Source organism: Oncorhynchus clarkii, chromosome 23 (assembly GCF_045791955.1).
Source record: "Oncorhynchus clarkii lewisi isolate Uvic-CL-2024 chromosome 23, UVic_Ocla_1.0, whole genome shotgun sequence".
Classification (NCBI taxonomy): Eukaryota; Metazoa; Chordata; class Actinopteri; order Salmoniformes; family Salmonidae; genus Oncorhynchus; species Oncorhynchus clarkii.
In genome coordinates this window covers 63,373,536-63,396,299 of record NC_092169.1, presented here as the reverse complement: position 1 = coordinate 63,396,299, position 22,764 = coordinate 63,373,536, and the positions used below count along the sequence as shown (strand labels likewise).

The window sequence follows — 22,764 nt, the reverse complement described above, 5'->3', positions numbered from 1 at the left end:
ACATTGAGTGGCTGCTGCCAACACACTGACTCAACTCCAGCCACTTTAAGAATGGGAATTGATGGGAAATTATGTAAATATATCACTAGCCACTTTAAACAATGCTACCTTATATAATGTTACTTACCCTACATTATTCATCTCATATGCATACGTATATACTGTACTCTATATCATCGACTGTATCCTTATGTAATACATGTATCACTAGCCACTTTAACTATGCCACTTTGTTTACATTCTCATCTCATGTGTATATACTGTACTCGATACCATCTACTGTATCTTGCCTATGCTGCTCTGTACCATCACTCATTCATATATCCTTATGTACATATTCTTTATCCCCTTACACTGTGTACAAGACAGTTTTGGAATTGTTAGTTAGATTACTTGTTGGTTATTACTGCATTGTCGGAACTTGAAGCACAAGCATTTCGCTACACTCGCATTAACATCTGCTAACCATGTGTATGTGACAAATAAAATTTGATTAGATTTGATTTGATTTGGAATCATCTGTAGTAAGATTGGGCATAGTAGGCTTCCATAGGTTTCTGACACTACACCCAGTGATTCCAGGCTCCTAATCTGAATTTCACATTCATCATATAGCTGCCTCAATGCATTTAGATCAGAGGATTTCTTCACAGGTGTGAGATTCGGCAGCTAATCACAAGATCTTTCCTTCCAAATCTGCTCTTGAGTAGAGCGATTGCATTATCATAGTTACTGTCTGTTGACATCAGTCCTGCTACTGCCTTTGCAGCTGGTCCAGTGAGATATGTTTTCAGATAGGTAAACTTCTCTTTATTACACAGTGAATCATTGTTGTGAATAGCAGTCTCATACGGGCTCCAAAACTCCTGCCACATACTGACATCTCCATAGAATTTTTGTAGCCTTACTGATTGTCTCTGTGATATGTTTGAGTTAGCGTCACTCACCCGGGCTGGTAGTGGATTGACGTCCTGTTTCTTCTTTATCATTTATGGAATTTCGAATTTGCGCGATGAATATATGTACAATTTGGTTTACTCCTTGCTGATAATATTAACAGCAGTTTCTGTAGTGTAGTGGTTATCACGTTTGCTTTACACGCGAAAGGTCCCTGGTTCGAAGCCGGGCGGAAACAGTTCTCTATGACAAATCCAGTAAGTACTGTATTTGTAACAGAGAATAATTGTTCTAATAAATGGCTTTTTTTGGAAATTCGAATACATAAAATGAATATCTGTAAAACTCGGGTTACTCCTTGCTGATAATATTAACAGCAGTTTCTGTAGTGTAGTGGTTATCACGTTCGCTTTACATGCGAAAGGTCCCTGGTTCGAAACCGGAAGGAAACAGTTCTCTTTGACAAATCCAGTAAGTACTGTATTTGTAACAGAGAATAATTGTTCTAATAAATGCAGTATTTTGGAAATTCGAATACATGCAATAAATATTTGTAAAATTTGGTTTACTCCTTGCTGGTAACTAATGCAGCAGTTTCTGTAGTGTAGTGGTTATCACGTTCGTCTTACATGCGAAAGGTCTGTGGTTCAAAACCTGGCAGAAACAGTGCTCTTTGACACATGCAGTTAGTGCTGTATCAACAACAGAGAATATATCTTCTCATAAATGGCTTTTTTTGGAAATTCGAATACATGCAATGAATATCTGTAAAACTCGGGTTACTCCTTGCTGATAATACTAGCAGCAGTTTCTGTAGTGTAGTGGTTATCACGTTCGCTTTACACGCGAAAGGTACCTGGTTTGAAACCGGGCGGAAACAGTCCTCTTTGACACATGCAGTAAGTAACGTATTTATAAAAGAGATGAGTTGCTTTCATAAATACCTTGTTTTGGAAATTCAAATACATGCTCTGACTATAAGAAAATTCAGTTTACTTCTTGCAGGTATCTCAAGCAGAAGTTTCTGTAGTGTAGCAGTTATCACGTGCGCTTAACATGCAAAAGGTCCCTGGTTTGAACCTCTGTGGAAACAGCACTCGTTGATACATTCAATAAGTACCATTGTTGAAACTGAAAAATACATTTTTCATTAATGCCTTCCTTTGGGAATCAAAAGATTCCATAGCCTAGTTGTTATCAAGTTCACTTAAGACGCAAAATGTATACTTTTCGATGCTGGGCGGAAACAGAGGTCTCTGACACATGTGAGAAGTACTGTATTTGTAACAGAGAATTTTCATAAATGCATTATGTTGGAATTTCGAATTCGTGCGATGAATATATGTACAATTTGGTTAACTCCACAGTAATAATTCTAGCAGCAGTTTCTCTAGTTTAGTAGTTATCAAGATTGCTTTACACACGAATGGTCCCCGGTTCGAAGCCGGGCGGAAACAGTTCTCTATGACAAATCCAGTAAGTACTGTATTTGTAACAGAGAATAACTGTTCTAATAAATGCCGTATTTTGGAAATTCGAATGCATGCAATGAATATCTGTAAAACTCGGGTTGCTCCTTGCTGATAATACTAGCAGCAGTTTCTGTAGTGTAGTGGTTATCACGTTCGCTTTACACGCGAAAGGTCCCTGGTTCGAAACCGGGCGGAAACAGTTCTCTTTGACAAATCCAGTAAGTACTGTATTTGTAACAGAGAATAATTGTTCTAATAAATGCCGTATTTTGGAAATTCGAATACATGCAATAAATATTTGTAAAATTTGGTTTACTCCTTGCTGATAACTAATGCAGCAGTTTCTGTAGTGTAGTGTTTATCACGTTCGTCTTACATGCGAAAGGTCTGTGGTTCAAAACCTGGCAGAAACAGTGCTCTTTGACACATGCAGTTAGTGCTGTATCGACAACAGAGAATATATATTCTCATGAATGGTTTTTTTTGGAAATTCGAATACATGCAATGAATATATGTAAAACTTGGGTTACTCCTTGCTGATAATACTAGCAGCAGTTTCTGTAGTGTAGTGGTTATCATGTTTGCTTTACACGCGAAAAGTCCCTGGTTCGAAACCGGGCGGAAACAGTCCTCTTTGACACATGCAGTAAGTAACATATTTATAAAAGAGATGAGTTGCTTTCATAAATACCTTATTTTGGAAATTCAAATACATGCACTGACTATAAGAAAATTCAGTTTACTTCTTGCAGGTATCTCAAGCAGAAGTTTCTGTAGTGTAGCAGTTATCACGTGCGCTTAACATGCAAAAGGTCCCTGGTTTGAACCTCTGTGGAAACAGCACTTGTTGATACATTCAATAAGTACCATTGTTGAAACTGAAAAATACATTTTTCATTAATGCCTTCCTTTGGGAATCAAAAGATTCCATAGCCTAGTTGTTATCAAGTTCACTTAAGACGCAAAATGTATACTTTTCGATGCTGGGCGGAAACAGAGGTCTCTGACACATGTGAGAAGTACTGTATTTGTAACAGAGAATTTTCATAAATGCATTATGTTGGAATTTCGAATTCGTGCGATGAATATATGTACAATTTGGTTAACTCCACAGTAATAATTCTAGCAGCAGTTTCTCTAGTTTAGTAGTTATCAAGTTTGCTTTACACACGAATGGTCCCCGGTTTGAAGCCGGGCGGAAACAGTTCTCTTTGACAAATCCAGTAAGTAGTGTATTTGTTACAGAGAATAGTTGTTCTAATAAATGGCTTTTTTTGGAAATTCGAATGCATGCAATGAATATCTGTAAAACTCGGGTTGCTCCTTGCTGATAATACTAGCAGCAGTTTCTGTAGTGTAGTGGTTATCACGTTTGCTTAACACGCGAAAGGTCCCTGGTTCGAAACCGGGCGGAAACAGTCCTCTTTGACACATGCAGTAAGTAACATATTTATAAAAGAGATGAGTTGCTTTCATAAATACCTTATTTTGGAAATTCAAATACATGCACTGACTATAAGAAAATTCAGTTTACTTCTTGCAGGTATCTCAAGCAGAAGTTTCTGTAGTGTAGCAGTTATCACGTGCGCTTAACATGCAAAAGGTCCCTGGTTTGAACCTCTGTGGAAACAGCACTTGTTGATACATTCAATAAGTACCATTGTTGAAACTGAAAAATACATTTTTCATTAATGCCTTCCTTTGGGAATCAAAAGATTCCATAGCCTAGTTGTTATCAAGTTCACTTAAGACGCAAAATGTATACTTTTCGATGCTGGGCGGAAACAGAGGTCTCTGACACATGTGAGAAGTACTGTATTTGTAACAGAGAATTTTCATAAATGCATTATGTTGGAATTTCGAATTTGTGCGATGAATATATGTACAATTTGGTTTACTCCACAGTAATAATTCTAGCAGCAGTTTCTCTAGTTTAGTAGTTATCAAGATTGCTTTACACACGAATGGTCCCCGGTTCGAAGCCGGGCGGAAACAGTTCTCTATGACAAATCCAGTAAGTACTGTATTTGTAACAGAGAATAACTGTTCTAATAAATGCCGTATTTTGGAAATTCGAATGCATGCAATGAATAAATGTAAAACTCGGGTTGCTCCTTGCTGATAATATTAGCAGCAGTTTCTGTAGTGTAGTGGTTATCACGTTCGCTTTACACGCGAAAGGTCCCTGGTTCGAAACCGGGCGGAAACAGTTATCTTTGACAAATCCAATAAGTACTGTATTTGTAACAGAGAATAATTGTTCTAATATATGCCGTATTTTGGAAATTCGAATACATGCAATAAATATTTGTAAAATTTGGTTTACTCCTTGCTGATAACTAATGCAGCAGTTTCTGTAGTGTAGTGTTTATCACGTTCGTCTTACATGCGAAAGGTCTGTGGTTCAAAACCTGGCAGAAACAGTGCTCTTTGACACATGCAGTTAGTGCTGTATCGACAACAGAGAATATATATTCTCATGAATGGTTTTTTTTGGAAATTCGAATACATGCAATGAATATATGTAAAACTTGGGTTACTCCTTGCTGATAATACTAGCAGCAGTTTCTGTAGTGTAGTGGTTATCATGTTCGCTTTACACGCGAAAAGTCCCTGGTTCGAAACCGGGCGGAAACAGTCCTCTTTGACACATGCAGTAAGTAACATATTTTTTTTATTTTTTTATTTCACCTTTATTTAACCAGGTAGGCTAGTTGAGAACAAGTTCTCATTTGCAACTGCGACCTGGCCAAGATAAGGCATAGCAGTGTGAACAGACAACACAGAGTTACACATGGAGTAAACAATTAACAAGTCAATAACACAGTAGAAAAAAGGGGAGTCTATATATACATTGTGTGCAAAAGGCATGAGAAGGTAGGCAAATAATTACAATTATGCAGATTAACACTGGAGTGATAAATGATCAGATGGTTATGTAAAGGTAGAGATAGAGATATTGGTGTGCAAAAGAGCAGAAAAATAAATAAATAAAAACAGTATGGGGATGAGGTAGGTGAAAATGGGTGGGCTATTTACCAATAGACTATGTACAGCTGCAGCTACAGCTGGCAGAAACAGTGCTCTTTGACACATGCAGTTAGTGCTGTATCAACAACAGAGAATATATATTGTCATGAATGGCTTTTTTTGGAAATTCGAATACATGCAATGAATATATGTAAAACTCGGGTTACTCCTTGCTGATAATATTAGCAGCAGTTTCTGTAGTGTAGTGGTTATCACGTTCGCTTTACACGCGAAAGGTCCCTGGTTCGAAACCGGGCGGAAACAGTCCTCTTTGACACATGCAGTAAGTACCGTATTTATAAAAGAGATGAGTTGCTTTCATAAATACCTTGTTTTGGAAATTCAAATACATGCTCTGACTATAAGAAAATGCAGTTTACTTCTTGCAGGTATCTCAAGCAGAAGTTTCTGTAATGTAGCTCTTATCACGTGCGCTTAACATGCAAAAGGTCCCCGGTTTGAACCTCTGTGGAAACAGCACTCGTTGATACATTCAATAAGTACCATAGTTGAAACTGAAAAATACATTTTCATGTGAGTAGTACTGTATTTGTAACAGATACTTTTCATTAATGCATTATGTTGGATTTTCGAATTTGTGCGATGAATATATGTACAATTTGGTTAACTCCACAGTAATAATTCTAGCAGCAGTTTCTCTAGTTTAGTAGTTATCAAGTTTGCTTTACACACGAATGGTCCCCGGTTCGAAGCCGGGCGGAAACAGTTTTCTATGACAAATCCAGTAAGTACTGTATTTGTAACAGAGAATAGTTGTTCTAATAAATGCCTTATTTTGGAAATTCGAATACATGCAATAAATATATGTAAAATGTGGTTTACTCCTTGCTGGTAATTAATGCAGCAGTTTCTGTAGTGTAGTGGTGATCACGTTTGCCTTACATGCGAATGGTCTGTGGTTCAAAACCTGGCAGAAACAGTGCTCTTTGACACATGCAGTTAGTGCTGTATCAACAACAGAGAATATATATTCTCATGAATGGCTTTTTTTGGAAATTCGAATACATGCAATGAATATATGTAAAACTCGGGTTACTCCTTGCTGATAATATTAGCAGCAGTTTCTGTAGTGTAGTGGTTATCACGTTCGCTTTACACGCGAAAGGTCCCTGGTTCGAAACCCGGCGGAAACAGTCCTCTTTGACACATGCAGTAAGTACCGTATTTATAAAATAGATGAGTTGCTTTCATAAATACCTTATTTTGGAAATTCAAATACATGCTCTGACTATAAGAAAATGCAGTTTACTCCTTGCAGGTATCTCAAGCATAAGTTTCTGTAATGTAGCTCTTATCACGTGCGCTTAACATGCAAAAGGTCCCCGGTTTGAACCTCTGTGGAAACAGCACTCGTTGATACATTCAATAAGTACCATAGTTGAAACTGAAAAATACATTTTTCATTATTGCCTTCTTTTGGGAATCAAAAGATTCCATAGCCTAGTGGTTATCAAGTTCACTTAAGACGCAAAATTTATACTTTTTGATGCTGGGCGGAAACAGAGGTCTCTGACACATGTGAGTAGTACTGTATTTGTAACAGATACTTTTCATGAATGCATTATGTTGGATTTTCGAATTTGTGCGATGAATATATGTAAAATTTGGTTAACTCCACGGTGATAATTCTAGCAGCAGTTTCTCTAGTTTAGTAGTTATCAAGTTTGCTTTACACACGAATGGTCCCCGGTTCGAAGCCGGGCGGAAACAGTTCTCTATGACAAATCCAGTAAGTACTGTATTTGTAACAGAGAATAGTTGTTCTAATAAATGCATTATTTTGGAAATTCGAATACATGCAATAAATATTTGTAAAATTTGGTTTACTCCTTAGTGGTAATTAATGCAGCAGATTCTATAGTGTAGTGGTGATCACGTTTGCCTTACATGCGAATGGTCTGCGGTTCAAAACCTGGCAGAAACAGTGCTCTTTGACACATGCAGTTAGTGCTGTATCAACAACAGAGAATATATATTCACATGAATGGCTTTTTTTGGAAATTCGAATACATGCAATGAATATATGTAAAACTCGGGTTACTCCTTGCTGATAATATCAGCAGCAGTTTCTGTAGTGTAGTGGTTATCACGTTCGCTTTACACGCGAAAGGTCCCTGGTTCGAAACCTGGCGGAAACAGTCCTCTTTGACACATGCAGTGAGTACCGTATTTATAAAAGAGATGAGTTGCTTTCATAAATACCTTATTTTGGAAATTCAAATACATGCTCTGACTATAAGAAAATTCAGTTTACTTCTTGCAGGTATCTCAAGCAAAAGTTTCTGTAATGTAGCTCTTATCACGTGCGCTTAACATGCAAAAGGTCCCCGGTTTGAACCTCTGTGGAAACAGCACTCGTTGATACATTCAATAAGTACCATAGTTGAAACTGAAAAATACATTTTTCATTATTGCCTTTTTTTGGGAATCAAAAGATTCCATAGCCTAGTGGTTATCAAGTTCACTTAAGACGCAAAATTTATACTTTTTGATGCTGGGCGGAAACAGAGGTCTCTGACACATGTGAGTAGTACTGTATTTGTAACAGATACTTTTCATGAATGCATTATGTTGGATTTTCGAATTTGTGCGATGAATATATGTAAAATTTGGTTAACTCCACGGTGATAATTCTAGCAGCAGTTTCTCTAGTTTAGTAGTTATCAAGTTTGCTTTACACACGAATGGTCCCCGGTTCGAAGCCGGGCGGAAACAGTTCTCTATGACAAATCCAGTAAGTACTGTATTTGTAACAGAGAATAGTTGTTCTAATAAATGCATTATTTTGGAAATTCGAATACATGCAATAAATATTTGTAAAATTTGGTTTACTCCTTAGTGGTAATTAATGCAGCAGATTCTATAGTGTAGTGGTGATCACGTTTGCCTTACATGCGAATGGTCTGCGGTTCAAAACCTGGCAGAAACAGTGCTCTTTGACACATGCAGTTAGTGCTGTATCAACAACAGACAATATATATTCACATGAATGGCTTTTTTTGGAAATTCGAATACATGCAATGAATATATGTAAAACTCGGGTTACTCCTTGCTGATAATATCAGCAGCAGTTTCTGTAGTGTAGTGGTTATCACGTTCGCTTTACACGCGAAAGGTCCCTGGTTCGAAACCTGGCGGAAACAGTCCTCTTTGACACATGCAGTGAGTACCGTATTTATAAAAGAGATGAGTTGCTTTCATAAATACCTTATTTTGGAAATTCAAATACATGCTCTGACTATAAGAAAATTCAGTTTACTTCTTGCAGGTATCTCAAGCAAAAGTTTCTGTAATGTAGCTCTTATCACGTGCGCTTAACATGCAAAAGGTCCCCGGTTTGAACCTCTGTGGAAACAGCACTCGTTGATACATTCAATAAGTACCATAGTTGAAACTGAAAAATACATTTTTCATTATTGCCTTTTTTTGGGAATCAAAAGATTCCATAGCCTAGTGGTTATCAAGTTCACTTAAGACGCAAAATTTATACTTTTTGATGCTCGGCGGAAACAGAGGTCTCTGACACATGTGAGTAGTACTGTATTTGTAACAGATACTTTTCATGAATGCATTATGTTGGATTTTCGAATTTGTGCGATGAATATATGTAAAATTTGGTTAACTCCACAGTAATAATTCTAGAAGCAGTTTCTCTAGTTTAGTAGTTATCAGGTTTGCTTTACACACGAATGGTCCCCGGTTCGAAGCCGGGCGGAAACAGTTCTCTATGACAAATCCAGTAAGTACTGTATTTGTAACAGAGAATAGTTGTTCTAATAAATGCCTTATTTTGGAAATTCGAATACATGCAATAAATATTTGTAAAATTTGGTTTACTCCTTAGTGGTAATTAATGCAGCAGTTTCTGTAGTGTAGTGGTGATCACGTTTGCCTTACATGCGAATGGTCTTAGTGGTAATTAATGCAGCAGATTCTATAGTGTAGTGGTGATCACGTTTGCCTTACATGCGAATGGTCTGCGGTTCAAAACCTGGCAGAAACAGTGCTCTTTGACACATGCAGTTAGTGCTGTATCAACAACAGAGAATATATATTCTCATGAATGGCTTTTTTTGGAAATTCGAATACATGCAATGAATATATGTAAAACTCGGGTTACTCCTTGCTGATAATATCAGCAGCAGTTTCTGTAGTGTAGTGGTTATCACGTTCGCTTTACACGCGAAAGGTCCCTGGTTCGAAACCTGGCGGAAACAGTCCTCTTTGACACATGCAGTGAGTACCGTATTAATAAAAGAGATGAGTTGCTTTCATAAATACCTTATTTTGGAAATTCAAATACATGCTCTGACTATAAGAAAATGCAGTTTACTTCTTGCAGGTATCTCAAGCAGAAGTTTCTGTAATGTAGCTCTTATCACGTGCGCTTAACATGCAAAAGGTCCCCGGTTTGAACCTCTGTGGAAACAGCACTCGTTGATACATTCAATAAGTACCATAGTTGAAACTGAAAAATACATTTTTCATTATTGCCTTCTTTTGGGAATCAAAAGATTCCATAGCCTAGTGGTTATCAAGTTCACTTAAGACGCAAAATGTATACTTTTTGATGCTGGGCGGAAACAGAGGTCTCTGACACATGTGAGTAGTACTGTATTTGTAACAGATACTTTTCATTAATGCATTATGTTGGATTTTCGAATTTGTGCGATGAATATATGTACAATTTGGTTAACTCCACAGTAATAATTCTAGAAGCAGTTTCTCTAGTTTAGTAGTTATCAAGTTTGCTTTACACACGAATGGTCCCCGGTTCGAAGCCGGGCGGAAACAGTTCTCTATGACAAATCCAGTAAGTACTGTATTTGTAACAGAGAATAGTTGTTCTAATAAATGCCTTATTTTGGAAATTCGAATACATGCAATAAATATTTGTAAAATTTGGTTTACTCCTTAGTGGTAATTAATGCAGCAGTTTCTGTAGTGTAGTGGTGATCACGTTTGCCTTACATGCGAATGGTCTGTGGTTCAAAACCTGGCAGAAACAGTGCTCTTTGACACATGCAGTTAGTGCTGTATCAACAACAGAGAATATATATTCTCATGAGTGCCTTTTTTTGGAAATTCGAATACATGCAATGAATATATGTAAAGCTCGGGTTACTCCTTGCTGATAATATTAGCAGCAGTTTCTGTAGTGTAGTGGTTATCACGTTCGCTTTACACGCGAAAGGTCCCTGGTTCGAAACCGGGCGGAAACAGTCCTCTTTGACACATGCAGTAAGTACCGTATTTATAAAAGAGATGAGTTGCTTTCATAAATACCTTATTTTGGAAATTCAAATACATGCTCTGACTATAAGAAAATGCAGTTTACTTCTTGCAGGTATCTCAAGCAGAAGTTTCTGTAATGTAGCTCTTATCACGTGCGCTTAACATGCAAAAGGTCCCCGGTTTGAACCTCTGTGGAAACAGCACTCGTTGATACATTCAATAAGTACCATAGTTGAAACTGAAAAATACATTTTTCATTATTGCCTTCTTTTGGGAATCAAAAGATTCCATAGCCTAGTGGTTATCAAGTTCACTTAAGACGCAAAATGTATACTTTTTGATGCTGGGCGGAAACAGAGGTCTCTGACACATGTGAGTAGTACTGTATTTGTAACAGATACTTTTCATTAATGCATTATGTTGGATTTTCGAATTTGTGCGATGAATATATGTAAAATTTGGTTAACTCCACAGTAATAATTCTAGAAGCAGTTTCTCTAGTTTAGTAGTTATCAAGTTTGCTTTACACACGAATGGTCCCCGGTTCGAAGCCGGGCGGAAACAGTTCTCTATGACAAATCCAGTAAGTACTGTATTTGTAACAGAGAATAGTTGTTCTAATAAATGCATTATTTTGGAAATTCGAATACATGCAATAAATATTTGTAAAATTTGGTTTACTCCTTAGTGGTAATTAATGCAGCAGTTTCTGTAGTGTAGTGGTGATCACGTTTGCCTTACATGCGAATGGTCTGTGGTTCAAAACCTGGCAGAAACAGTGCTCTTTGACACATGCAGTTAGTGCTGTATCAACAACAGAGAATATATATTCTCATGAATGGCTTTTTTTGGAAATTCGAATACATGCAATGAATATATGTAAAACTCGGGTTACTCCTTGCTGATAGTATTAGCAGCAGTTTCTGTAGTGTAGTGGTTATCACGTTCGCTTTACACGCGAAAGGTCCCTGGTTCGAAACCGGGCGGAAACAGTCCTCTTTGACACATGCAGTGAGTACCGTATTTATAAAAGAGATGAGTTGCTTTCATAAATACCTTATTTTGGAAATTCAAATACATGCTCTGACTATAAGAAAATGCAGTTTACTTCTTGCAGGTATCTCAAGCAGAAGTTTCTGTAATGTAGCTCTTATCACGTGCGCTTAACATGCAAAAGGTCCCCGGTTTGAACCTCTGTGGAAACAGCACTCGTTGATACATTCAATAAGTACCATAGTTGAAACTGAAAAATAAATTTTTCATTATTGCCTTCTTTTGGGAATCAAAAGATTCCATAGCCTAGTGGTTATCAAGTTCACTTAAGACGCAAAATGTATACTTTTCGATGCTGGGCGGAAACAGAGGTCTCTGACACATGTGAGAAGTACTGTATTTGTAACAGATAATTTTCATTAATGCATTATGTTGGATTTTCGAATTTGTGCGATGAATATATGTAAAATTTGGTTAACTCCACAGTAATAATTCTAGCAGCAGTTTCTCGAGTTTAGTAGTTATCAAGTTTGCTTTACACACGAATGGTCCCTGGTTCGAAGCCGGGCGGAAACAGTTCTCTATGACAAAACCATTAAGTACTGTATTTGTAACAGAGAATAGTTGTTCTAATAAATGCATTATTTTGGAAATTCGAATACATGCAATAAATATTTGTAAAATTTGGTTTACTCTTTAGTGGTAATTAATGCAGTAGTTTCTGTAGTGTAGTGGTGATCACGTTTGCCTTACATGCGAATGGTCTGTGGTTCAAAACCTTGCAGAAACAGTGCTCTTTGACACATGCAGTTAGTGCTGTATCAACAACAGAGAATATATATTCACATGAATGGCTTTTTTTGGAAATTCGAATACATGCAATGAATATATGTAAAACTCGGGTTACTCCTTGCTGATAGTATTAGCAGCAGTTTCTGTAGTGTAGTGGTTATCACGTTCGCTTTACACGCGAAAGGTCCCTGTTTCGAAATCCGGCGGAAACAGTCCTCTTTGACACATGCAGTAAGTACCGTATTTATAAAAGAGATGAGTTGCTTTCATAAATACCTTATTTTGGAAATTCAAATACATGCTCTGACTATAAGAAAATGCAGTTTACTTCTTGCAGGTATCTCAAGCAGAAGTTTCTGTAATGTAGCTCTGATCACGTGCGCTTAACATGCAAAAGGTCCCCGGTTTGAACCTCTGTGGAAACAGCACTCGTTGATACATTCAATAAGTACCATAGTTGAAACTGAAAAATACATTTTTCATTATTGCCTTCTTTTGGGAATCAAAAGATTCCATAGCCTAATGGTTATCAAGTTCACTTAAGATGCAAAATGTATACTTTTCGATGCTGGGCGGAAACAGAGGTCTCTGACACGTGAGAAGTACTGTATTTGTAACAGATAATTTTCATTAATGCATTATGTTGGATTTTCGAATTCGTGCGATGAATAAATGTAAGATTTGGTTAACTCCACGGTGATAATTCTAGCAGCAGTTTCTCTAGTTTAGTAGTTATCAAGTTTGCTTTACACACGAATGCTCCCCGGTTCGAAGCCGGGCGGAAACAGTTCTCTATGACAAATCCAGTAAGTACTGTATTTGTAACAGAGAATAGTTGTTCTAATAAATGCATTATTTTGGAAATTCGAATACATGCAATAAATATTTGTAAAATTTGGTTTACTCCTTAGTGGTAATTAATGCAGCAGTTTCTGTAGTGTAGTGGTGATCACGTTTGCCTTACATGCGAATGGTCTGTGGTTCAAAACCTGGCAGAAACAGTGCTCTTTGACACATGCAGTTAGTGCTGTATCAACAACAGAGAATATATATTCTCATGAATGGCTTTTTTTGGAAATTCGAATACATGCAATGAATATATGTAAAACTCGGGTTACTCCTTGCTGATAATACTAGCAGCAGTTTCTGTAGTGTAGTGGTTATCACGTTTGCTTTACACGCGAAAGGTCCCTGGTTCGAAACCGGGCGGAAGCAGTCCTCTTTGACACATGCAGTAAGTACCGTATTTATAAAAGAGATGAGTTGCTTTCATAAATACGTTATTTTGGAAATTCAAATACATGCTCTGACTATAAGAAAATTCAGTTTACTTCTTGCAGGTATCTCAAGCAGAAGTTTCTGTAATGTAGCTCTTATCACGTGCGCTTAACATGCAAAAGGTCCCCGGTTTGAACCTCTGTGGAAACAGCACTCGTTGATACATTCAATAAGTACCATAGTTGAAACTGAAAAATAAATTTTTCATTATTGCCTTCTTTTGGGAATCAAAAGATTCCGTAGCCTAGTGGTTATCAAGTTCACTTAAGACGCAAAATGTATACTTTTCGATGCTGGGCGGAAACAGTGGTCTCTGACACATGTGAGAAGTACTGTATTTGTAACAGATAATTTTCATTAATGCATTATGTTGGATTTTCGAATTTGTGCGATGAATATATGTAAAATTTGGTTAACTCCACAGTAATAATTCTAGCAGCAGTTTCTCGAGTTTAGTAGTTATCAAGTTTGCTTTACACACGAATGGTCCCTGGTTCGAAGCCGGGCGGAAACAGTTCTCTATGACAAAACCATTAAGTACTGTATTTGTAACAGAGAATAGTTGTTCTAATAAATGCATTATTTTGGAAATTCGAATACATGCAATAAATATTTGTAAAATTTGGTTTACTCTTTAGTGGTAATTAATGCAGTAGTTTCTTTAGTGTAGTGGTGATCACGTTTGCCTTACATGCGAATGGTCTGTGGTTCAAAACCTGGCAGAAACAGTGCTCTTTGACACATGCAGTTAGTGCTGTATCAACAACAGAGAATATATATTCTCATGAATGGCTTTTTTTGGAAATTCGAATACACGCAATGAATATATGTAAAACTCGGGTTACTCCTTGCTGATAATATTAGCAGCAGTTTCTGTAGTGTAGTGGTTATCACGTTCGCTTTACACGCGAAAGGTCCCTGTTTCGAAACCCGGCGGAAACAGTCCTCTTTGACACATGCAGTAAGTACCGTATTTATAAAAGAGATGAGTTGCTTTCATAAATACCTTATTTTGGAAATTCAAATACATGCTCTGACTATAAGAAAATGCAGTTTACTTCTTGCAGGTATCTCAAGCAGAAGTTTCTGTAATGTAGCTCTTATCACGTGCGCTTAACATGCAAAAGGTCCCCGGTTTGAACCTCTGTGGAAACAGCACTCGTTGATACATTCAATAAGTACCATAGTTGAAACTGAAAAATACATTTTTCATTATTGCCTTCTTTTGGGAATCAAAAGATTCCATAGCCTAATGGTTATCAAGTTCACTTAAGATGCAAAATGTATACTTTTCGATGCTGGGCGGAAACAGAGGTCTCTGACACATGTGAGAAGTACTGTATTTGTAACAGATAATTTTCATTAATGCATTATGTTGGATTTTCGAATTTGTGCGATGAATATATGTAAAATTTGGTTAACTCCACAGTAATAATTCTAGCAGCAGTTTCTCGAGTTTAGTAGTTATCAAGTTTGCTTTACACACGAATGGTCCCTGGTTCGAAGCCGGGCGGAAACAGTTCTCTATGACAAAACCATTAAGTACTGTATTTGTAACAGAGAATAGTTGTTCTAATAAATGCATTATTTTGGAAATTCGAATACATGCAATAAATATTTGTAAAATTTGGTTTACTCTTTAGTGGTAATTAATGCAGTAGTTTCTGTAGTGTAGTGGTGATCACGTTTGCCTTACATGCGAATGGTCTGTGGTTCAAAACCTTGCAGAAACAGTGCTCTTTGACACATGCAGTTAGTGCTGTATCAACAACAGAGAATATATATTCACATGAATGGCTTTTTTTGGAAATTCGAATACATGCAATGAATATATGTAAAACTCGGGTTACTCCTTGCTGATAACATTAGCAGCAGTTTCTGTAGTGTAGTGGTTATCACGTTTGCTTTACACGCGAAAGGTCCCTGGTTCGAAACCGGGCGGAAACAGTCCTCTTTGACGCCCGGTTTCGAACCAAGTACCATATTTATAAAAGAGATGAGTTGCTTTCATAAATACCTTATTTTGGAAATTCAAATACATGCTCTGACTATAAGAAAATTCAGTTTACTTCTTACAGGTATCTCAAGCAGAAGTTTCTGTAATGCAGCTCTTATCACGTGCGCTTAACATGCAAAAGGTCCCCGGTTTGAACCTCTGTGGAAACAGCACTCGTTGATACATTCAATAAGTACCATAGTTGAAACTGAAAAATACATTTTTCATTATTGCCTACTTTTGGGAATCAAAAGATTCCATAGCCTAGTGGTTATCAAGTTCACTTAAGACGCAAAATGTATACTTTTCGATGCTGGGCGGAAACAGAGGTCTCTGACACATGTGAGAAGTACTGTATTTGTAACAGATCATTTTCATGATTGCATTATGTTGGATTTTCGAATTTGTGCGATGAATATATGTAAAATTTGGTTAACTCCACAGTAATAATTCTAGCAGCAGTTTCTCTAGTTTAGTAGTTATCAAGTTTGCTTTACACACGAATGGTCCCTGGTTCGATGCCGGGCGGAAACAGTTCTCTATGACAAATCCAGTAAGTACTGTATTTGTAACAGAGAATAGTTGTTCTAATAAATGCATTATTTTGGAAATTCGAATACATGCAATAAATATTTGTAAAATTTGGTTTACTCTTTAGTGGTAATTAATGCAGCAGTTTCTGTAGTGTAGTGGTTATCAAGTTTGCCTTATATGCGAATGGTCTGTGGTTCAAAACCTGGCAGAAACAGTGCTCTTTGACACATGCAGTTAGTGCTGTATCAACAACAGAGAATATATATTCTCATGAATGGCTTTTTTTGGAAATTCGAATACATGCAATGAATATATGTAAAACTCGGGTTACTCCTTGCTGATAATATTAGCAGCAGTTTCTGTAGTGTAGTGGTTATCACGTTCGCTTTACACGCGAAAGGTCCCTGGTTCGAAACCGGGCGGAAACAGTCCTCTTTGACACATGCAGTAAGTACCGTATTTATAAAAGAGATGAGTTGCTTTCATAAATACCTTATCTTGGAAATTCAAATACATGCTCTGACTATAAGAATATGCAGTTTACTTCTTGCAGGTATCTCAAGCAGAAGTTTCTGTAATGTAGCTCTTATCACGTGCGCTTAACATGCAAAAGGTCCCCGGTTTGAAACTCTGTGGAAACAGCACTCGTTGATACATTCAATAAGTACCATAGTTGAAACTGAAAAATACATTTTTCATTATTGCCTTCTTTTGGGAATCAAAAGATTCCATAGCCTAGTGGTTATCAAGTTCACTTAAGACGCAAAATGTATACTTTTCGATGCTGGGCGGAAACAGAGGTCTCTGACACATGTGAGTAGTACTGTATTTGTAACAGATACTTTTCATGAATGCATTATGTTGGATTTTCGAATTTGTGCGATGAATATATGTAAAATTTGGTTAACTCCACGGTGATAATTCTAGCAGCAGTTTCTCTAGTTTAGTAGTTATCAAGTTTGCTTTACACACGAATGGTCCCCGGTTCGAAGCCGGGCGGAAACAGTTCTCTATGACAAATCCAGTAAGTACTGTATTTGTAACAGAGAATAGTTGTTCTAATAAATGCATTATTTTGGAAATTCGAATACATGCAATAAATATTTGTAAAATTTGGTTTACTCCTTAGTGGTAATTAATGCAGCAGTTTCTATAGTGTAGTGGTGATCACGTTTGCCTTACATGCGAATGGTCTGCGGTTCAAAACCTGGCAGAAACAGTGCTCTTTGACAAATGCAGTTAGTGCTGTATCAACAACAGAGAATATATATTCTCATGAATGGCTTTTTTTGGAAATTCGAATACATGCAATGAATATATGTAAAACTCGGGTTACTCCTTGCTGATAATATTAGCAGCAGTTTCTGTAGTGTAGTGGTTTTTCACGTTCGCTTTACACGTGAAAGGTCCCTGGTTCGAAACCGGGCGGAAACAGTCCTCTTTGACACATGCAGTAAGTACCGTATTTATAAAAGAGATGAGTTGCTTTCATAAATACCTTATTTTGGAAATTCAAATACATGCTCTGCCTATAAGAAAATGCAGTTTACTTCTTGCAGGTATCTCAAGCAGAAGTTTCTGTAATGTAGCTCTTATCACGTGCGCTTAACATGCAAAAGGTCCCCGGTTTGAACCTCTGTGGAAACAGCACTCGTTGATACATTCAATAAGTACCATAGTTGAAACTGAAAAATACATTTTTCATTATTGCCTTCTTTTGGGAATCAAAAGATTCCATAGCCTAGTGGTTATCAAGTTCACTTAAGACGCAAAATGTATACTTTTCGATGCTGGGCGGAAACAGAGGTCTCTGACACATGTGAGTAGTACTGTATTTGTAACAGATACTTTTCATGAATGCATTATGTTGGATTTTCGAATTTGTGCGATGAATATATGTAAAATTTGGTTAACTCCACAGTAATAATTCTAGCAGCAGTTTCTCTAGTTTAGTAGTTATCAAGTTTGCTTTACACACGAATGGTCCCCGGTTCGAAGCCGGGCGGAAACAGTTCTCTATGACAAATCCAGTAAGTACTGTATTTGTAACAGAGAATAGTTGTTCTAATAAATGCCTTATTTTGGAAATTCGAATACATGCAATAAATATTTGTAAAATTTGGTTTACTCCTTGCTGGTAATTAATGCAGCAGTTTCTGTAGTGTAGTGGTGATCACGTTTTCCTTACATGCGAATGGTCTGCGGTTCAAAACCTGGCAGAAACAGTGCTCTTTGACACATGCAGTTAGTGCTGTATCAACAACAGAGAATATATATTCTCATGAAAGGCTTTTTTTGGAAATTCGAATACATGCAATGAATATATGTAAAACTCGGGTTACTCCTTGCTGATAATATTAGCAGCAGTTTCTGTAGTGTAGTGGTTTTTCACGTTCGCTTTACACGTGAAAGGTCCCTGGTTCGAAACCGGGTGGAAACAGTCCTCTTTGACACATGCAGTAAGTACCGTATTTATAAAAGAGATGAGTTGCTTTCATAAATACCTTATTTTGGAAATTCAAATACATGCTCTGACTATAAGAAAATTCAGTTTACTTCTTGCAGGTATCTCAAGCAGAAGTTTCTGTAATGTAGCTCTTATCACGTGCGCTTAACATGCAAAAGGTCCCCGGTTTGAACCTCTGTGGAAACAGCACTCGTTGATACATTCAATAAGTACCATAGTTGAAACTGAAAAATACATTTTTCATTATTGCCTTCTTTTGGGAATCAAAAGATTCCATAGCCTAGTGGTTATCAAGTTCACTTAAGACGCAAAATGTATACTTTTCGATGCTGGGCGGAAACAGAGGTCTCTGACACATGTGAGTAGTACTGTATTTGTAACAGATACTTTTCATGAATGCATTATGTTGGATTTTCGAATTTGTGCGATGAATATATGTAAAATTTGGTTAACTCCACAGTAATAATTCTAGCAGCAGTTTCTCTAGTTTAGTAGTTATCAAGTTTGCTTTACACACGAATGGTCCCCGGTTCGAAGCCGGGCGGAAACAGTTCTCTATGACAAATCCAGTAAGTACTGTATTTGTAACAGAGAATAGTTGTTCTAATAAATGCCTTATTTTGGAAATTCGAATACATGCAATAAATATTTGTAAAATTTGGTTTACTCCTTAGTGGTAATTAATGCAGCAGTTTCTGTAGTGTAGTGGTGATCACGTTTGCCTTACATGCGAATGGTCTGCGGTTCAAAACCTGGCAGAAACAGTGCTCTTTGACACATGCAGTTAGTGCTGTATCAACAACAGAGAATATATATTCTCATGAATGGCTTTTTTTGGAAATTCGAATACATGCAATGAATATATGTAAAACTCGGGTTACTCCTTGCTGATAATATTAGCAGCAGTTTCTGTAGTGTAGTGGTTTTCAAGTTCGCTTTACACGCGAAAGGTCCCTGGTTCGAAACCGGGCGGAAACAGTCCTCTTTGACACATGCAGTAAGTACCGTATTTATAAAAGAGATGAGTTGCTTTCATAAATACCTTATTTTGGAAATTCAAATACATGCTCTGACTATAAGAAAATGCAGTTTACTTCTTGCAGGTATCTCAAGCAGAAGTTTCTGTAATGTAGCTCTTATCACGTGCGCTTAACATGCAAAAGGTCCCCGGTTTGAACCTCTGTGGAAACAGCACTCGTTGATACATTCAATAAGTACCATAGTTGAAACTGAAAAATACATTTTTCATTATTGCCTTCTTTTGGGAATCAAAAGATTCCATAGCCTAGTGGTTATCAAGTTCACTTAAGACGCAAAATGTATACTTTTCGATGCTGGGCGGAAACAGAGGTCTCTGACACATGTGAGTAGTACTGTATTTGTAACAGATACTTTTCATGAATGCATTATGTTGGATTTTCGAATTTGTGCGATGAATATATGTAAAATTTGGTTAACTCCACAGTGATAATTCTAGCAGCAGTTTCTCTAGTTTAGTAGTTATCAAGTTTGCTTTACACACGAATGGTCCCCGGTTCGAAGCCGGGCGGAAACAGTTCTCTATGACAAATCCAGTAAGTACTGTATTTGTAACAGAGAATAGTTGTTCTAATAAATGCATTATTTTGGAAATTCGAATACATGCAATAAATATTTGTAAAATTTGGTTTACTCCTTAGTGGTAATTAATGCAGCAGTTTCTGTAGTGTAGTGGTGATCACGTTTGCCTTACATGCGAATGGTCTGCGGTTCAAAACCTGGCAGAAACAGTGCTCTTTGACACATGCAGTTAGTGCTGTATCAACAACAGAGAATATATATTCTCATGAATGGCTTTTTTTGGAAATTCGAATACATGCAATGAATATATGTAAAACTCGGGTTACTCCTTGCTGATAATATTAGCAGCAGTTTCTGTAGTGTAGTGGTTATCACGTTCGCTTTACACGCGAAAGGTCCCTGGTTCGAAACCGGGCGGAAACAGTCCTCTTTGACACATGCAGTAAGTACCGTATTTATAAAAGAGATGAGTTGCTTTCATAAATACCTTATTTTGGAAATTCAAATACATGCTCTGACTATAAGAAAATGCAGTTTACTTCTTGCAGGTATCTCAAGCAGAAGTTTCTGTAATGTAGCTCTTATCACGTGCGCTTAACATGCAAAAGGTCCCCGGTTTGAACCTCTGTGGAAACAGCACTCGTTGATACATTCAATAAGTACCATAGTTGAAACTGAAAAATACATTTTTCATTATTGCCTTCTTTTGGGAATCAAAAGATTCCATAGCCTAGTGGTTATCAAGTTCACTTAAGACGCAAAATGTATACTTTTTGATGCTGGGCGGAAACAGAGGTCTCTGACACATGTGAGTAGTACTGTATTTGTAACAGATACTTTTCATGAATGCATTATGTTGGATTTTCGAATTTGTGCGATGAATATATGTAAAATTTGGTTAACTCCACAGTAATAATTCTAGCAGCAGTTTCTCTAGTTTAGTAGTTATCAAGTTTGCTTTACACACGAATGGTCCCCGGTTCGAAGCCGGGCGGAAACAGTTCTCTATGACAAATCCAGACAAATCCAATAAGTACTGTATTTGTAACAGAGAATAGTTGTTCTAATAAATGCCTTATTTTGGAAATTCGAATACATGCAATAAATATTTGTAAAATTTGGTTTACTCCTTGCTGGTAATTAATGCAGCAGTTTCTGTAGTGTAGTGGTGATCACGTTTTCCTTACATGCGAATGGTCTGCGGTTCAAAACCTGGCAGAAACAGTGCTCTTTGACACATGCAGTTAGTGCTGTATCAACAACAGAGAATATATATTGTCATGAATGGCTTTTTTTGGAAATTCGAATACATGCAATGAATATATGTAAAACTCGGGTTACTCCTTGCTGATAATATTAGCAGCAGTTTCTGTAGTGTAGTGGTTTTCAAGTTCGCTTTACACGTGAAAGGTCCCTGGTTCGAAACCGGGCGGAAACAGTCCTCTTTGACACATGCAGTAAGTACCGTATTTATAAAAGAGATGAGTTGCTTTCATAAATACCTTATTTTGGAAATTCAAATACATGCTCTGCCTATAAGAAAATGCAGTTTACTTCTTGCAGGTATCTCAAGCAGAAGTTTCTGTAATGTAGCTCTTATCACGTGCGCTTAACATGCAAAAGGTCCCCGGTTTGAACCTCTGTGGAAACAGCACTCGTTGATACATTCAATAAGTACCATAGTTGAAACTGAAAAATACATTTTTCATTATTGCCTTCTTTTGGGAATCAAAAGATTCCATAGCCTAGTGGTTATCAAGTTCACTTAAGACGCAAAATGTATACTTTTCGATGCTGGGCGGAAACAGAGGTCTCTGACACATGTGAGTAGTACTGTATTTGTAACAGATACTTTTCATGAATGCATTATGTTGGATTTTCGAATTTGTGCGATGAATATATGTAAAATTTGGTTAACTCCACAGTAATAATTCTAGCAGCAGTTTCTCTAGTTTAGTAGTTATCAAGTTTGCTTTACACACGAATGGTCCCCGGTTCGAAGCCGGGCGGAAACAGTTCTCTATGACAAATCCAGTAAGTACTGTATTTGTAACAGAGAATAGTTGTTCTAATAAATGCCTTATTTTGGAAATTCGAATACATGCAATAAATATTTGTAAAATTTGGTTTACTCCTTGCTGGTAATTAATGCAGCAGTTTCTGTAGTGTAGTGGTGATCACGTTTTCCTTACATGCGAATGGTCTGCGGTTCAAAACCTGGCAGAAACAGTGCTCTTTGACACATGCAGTTAGTGCTGTATCAACAACAGAGAATATATATTCTCATGAAAGGCTTTTTTTGGAAATTCGAATACATGCAATGAATATATGTAAAACTCGGGTTACTCCTTGCTGATAATATTAGCAGCAGTTTCTGTAGTGTAGTGGTTTTTCACGTTCGCTTTACACGTGAAAGGTCCCTGGTTCGAAACCGGGCGGAAACAGTCCTCTTTGACACATGCAGTAAGTACCGTATTTATAAAAGAGAT

At 37.1% G+C, this 22,764-nt stretch overlaps 27 non-coding genes across 27 annotated transcripts; all 27 read left to right on the top strand.

The window, feature by feature from the left end:
- Positions 1-1,062: 1,062 nt before the first annotated feature.
- Positions 1,063-1,135, top strand: trnav-uac (transfer RNA valine (anticodon UAC)). Its single transcript has one exon. It is a non-coding gene; the product is annotated as a tRNA-Val (tRNA).
- Positions 1,136-1,276: 141 nt separating this feature from the next.
- Positions 1,277-1,349, top strand: trnav-uac (transfer RNA valine (anticodon UAC)). Its single transcript has one exon. It is a non-coding gene; the product is annotated as a tRNA-Val (tRNA).
- Positions 1,350-1,490: 141 nt separating this feature from the next.
- On the top strand, positions 1,491-1,563 carry trnav-uac (transfer RNA valine (anticodon UAC)). The gene has a single exon. It is a non-coding gene; the product is annotated as a tRNA-Val (tRNA).
- Positions 1,564-1,704: 141 nt separating this feature from the next.
- On the top strand, positions 1,705-1,777 carry trnav-uac (transfer RNA valine (anticodon UAC)). The gene has a single exon. It is a non-coding gene; the product is annotated as a tRNA-Val (tRNA).
- Positions 1,778-2,495: 718 nt separating this feature from the next.
- trnav-uac (transfer RNA valine (anticodon UAC)) lies at positions 2,496-2,568 on the top strand. Its single transcript has one exon. It is a non-coding gene; the product is annotated as a tRNA-Val (tRNA).
- A 355-nt stretch (positions 2,569-2,923) lies between these two features.
- trnav-uac (transfer RNA valine (anticodon UAC)) lies at positions 2,924-2,996 on the top strand. Its single transcript has one exon. It is a non-coding gene; the product is annotated as a tRNA-Val (tRNA).
- A 718-nt stretch (positions 2,997-3,714) lies between these two features.
- On the top strand, positions 3,715-3,787 carry trnav-aac (transfer RNA valine (anticodon AAC)). Its single transcript has one exon. It is a non-coding gene; the product is annotated as a tRNA-Val (tRNA).
- A 718-nt stretch (positions 3,788-4,505) lies between these two features.
- trnav-uac (transfer RNA valine (anticodon UAC)) lies at positions 4,506-4,578 on the top strand. The gene has a single exon. It is a non-coding gene; the product is annotated as a tRNA-Val (tRNA).
- A 355-nt stretch (positions 4,579-4,933) lies between these two features.
- On the top strand, positions 4,934-5,006 carry trnav-uac (transfer RNA valine (anticodon UAC)). Its single transcript has one exon. It is a non-coding gene; the product is annotated as a tRNA-Val (tRNA).
- A 584-nt stretch (positions 5,007-5,590) lies between these two features.
- Positions 5,591-5,663, top strand: trnav-uac (transfer RNA valine (anticodon UAC)). The gene has a single exon. It is a non-coding gene; the product is annotated as a tRNA-Val (tRNA).
- An 817-nt stretch (positions 5,664-6,480) lies between these two features.
- Positions 6,481-6,553, top strand: trnav-uac (transfer RNA valine (anticodon UAC)). The gene has a single exon. It is a non-coding gene; the product is annotated as a tRNA-Val (tRNA).
- Positions 6,554-7,485: 932 nt separating this feature from the next.
- On the top strand, positions 7,486-7,558 carry trnav-uac (transfer RNA valine (anticodon UAC)). Its single transcript has one exon. It is a non-coding gene; the product is annotated as a tRNA-Val (tRNA).
- A 932-nt stretch (positions 7,559-8,490) lies between these two features.
- On the top strand, positions 8,491-8,563 carry trnav-uac (transfer RNA valine (anticodon UAC)). The gene has a single exon. It is a non-coding gene; the product is annotated as a tRNA-Val (tRNA).
- Positions 8,564-9,564: 1,001 nt separating this feature from the next.
- On the top strand, positions 9,565-9,637 carry trnav-uac (transfer RNA valine (anticodon UAC)). Its single transcript has one exon. It is a non-coding gene; the product is annotated as a tRNA-Val (tRNA).
- Positions 9,638-10,569: 932 nt separating this feature from the next.
- On the top strand, positions 10,570-10,642 carry trnav-uac (transfer RNA valine (anticodon UAC)). Its single transcript has one exon. It is a non-coding gene; the product is annotated as a tRNA-Val (tRNA).
- Positions 10,643-11,574: 932 nt separating this feature from the next.
- Positions 11,575-11,647, top strand: trnav-uac (transfer RNA valine (anticodon UAC)). The gene has a single exon. It is a non-coding gene; the product is annotated as a tRNA-Val (tRNA).
- A 932-nt stretch (positions 11,648-12,579) lies between these two features.
- trnav-uac (transfer RNA valine (anticodon UAC)) lies at positions 12,580-12,652 on the top strand. The gene has a single exon. It is a non-coding gene; the product is annotated as a tRNA-Val (tRNA).
- A 930-nt stretch (positions 12,653-13,582) lies between these two features.
- Positions 13,583-13,655, top strand: trnav-uac (transfer RNA valine (anticodon UAC)). The gene has a single exon. It is a non-coding gene; the product is annotated as a tRNA-Val (tRNA).
- Positions 13,656-14,587: 932 nt separating this feature from the next.
- trnav-uac (transfer RNA valine (anticodon UAC)) lies at positions 14,588-14,660 on the top strand. The gene has a single exon. It is a non-coding gene; the product is annotated as a tRNA-Val (tRNA).
- Positions 14,661-15,592: 932 nt separating this feature from the next.
- Positions 15,593-15,665, top strand: trnav-uac (transfer RNA valine (anticodon UAC)). Its single transcript has one exon. It is a non-coding gene; the product is annotated as a tRNA-Val (tRNA).
- Positions 15,666-16,603: 938 nt separating this feature from the next.
- trnav-uac (transfer RNA valine (anticodon UAC)) lies at positions 16,604-16,676 on the top strand. The gene has a single exon. It is a non-coding gene; the product is annotated as a tRNA-Val (tRNA).
- A 932-nt stretch (positions 16,677-17,608) lies between these two features.
- Positions 17,609-17,682, top strand: trnav-uac (transfer RNA valine (anticodon UAC)). Its single transcript has one exon. It is a non-coding gene; the product is annotated as a tRNA-Val (tRNA).
- Positions 17,683-18,614: 932 nt separating this feature from the next.
- Positions 18,615-18,688, top strand: trnav-uac (transfer RNA valine (anticodon UAC)). The gene has a single exon. It is a non-coding gene; the product is annotated as a tRNA-Val (tRNA).
- Positions 18,689-19,620: 932 nt separating this feature from the next.
- On the top strand, positions 19,621-19,693 carry trnav-uac (transfer RNA valine (anticodon UAC)). The gene has a single exon. It is a non-coding gene; the product is annotated as a tRNA-Val (tRNA).
- Positions 19,694-20,625: 932 nt separating this feature from the next.
- trnav-uac (transfer RNA valine (anticodon UAC)) lies at positions 20,626-20,698 on the top strand. Its single transcript has one exon. It is a non-coding gene; the product is annotated as a tRNA-Val (tRNA).
- A 942-nt stretch (positions 20,699-21,640) lies between these two features.
- Positions 21,641-21,713, top strand: trnav-uac (transfer RNA valine (anticodon UAC)). Its single transcript has one exon. It is a non-coding gene; the product is annotated as a tRNA-Val (tRNA).
- A 932-nt stretch (positions 21,714-22,645) lies between these two features.
- On the top strand, positions 22,646-22,719 carry trnav-uac (transfer RNA valine (anticodon UAC)). Its single transcript has one exon. It is a non-coding gene; the product is annotated as a tRNA-Val (tRNA).
- Positions 22,720-22,764: the final 45 nt, after the last annotated feature.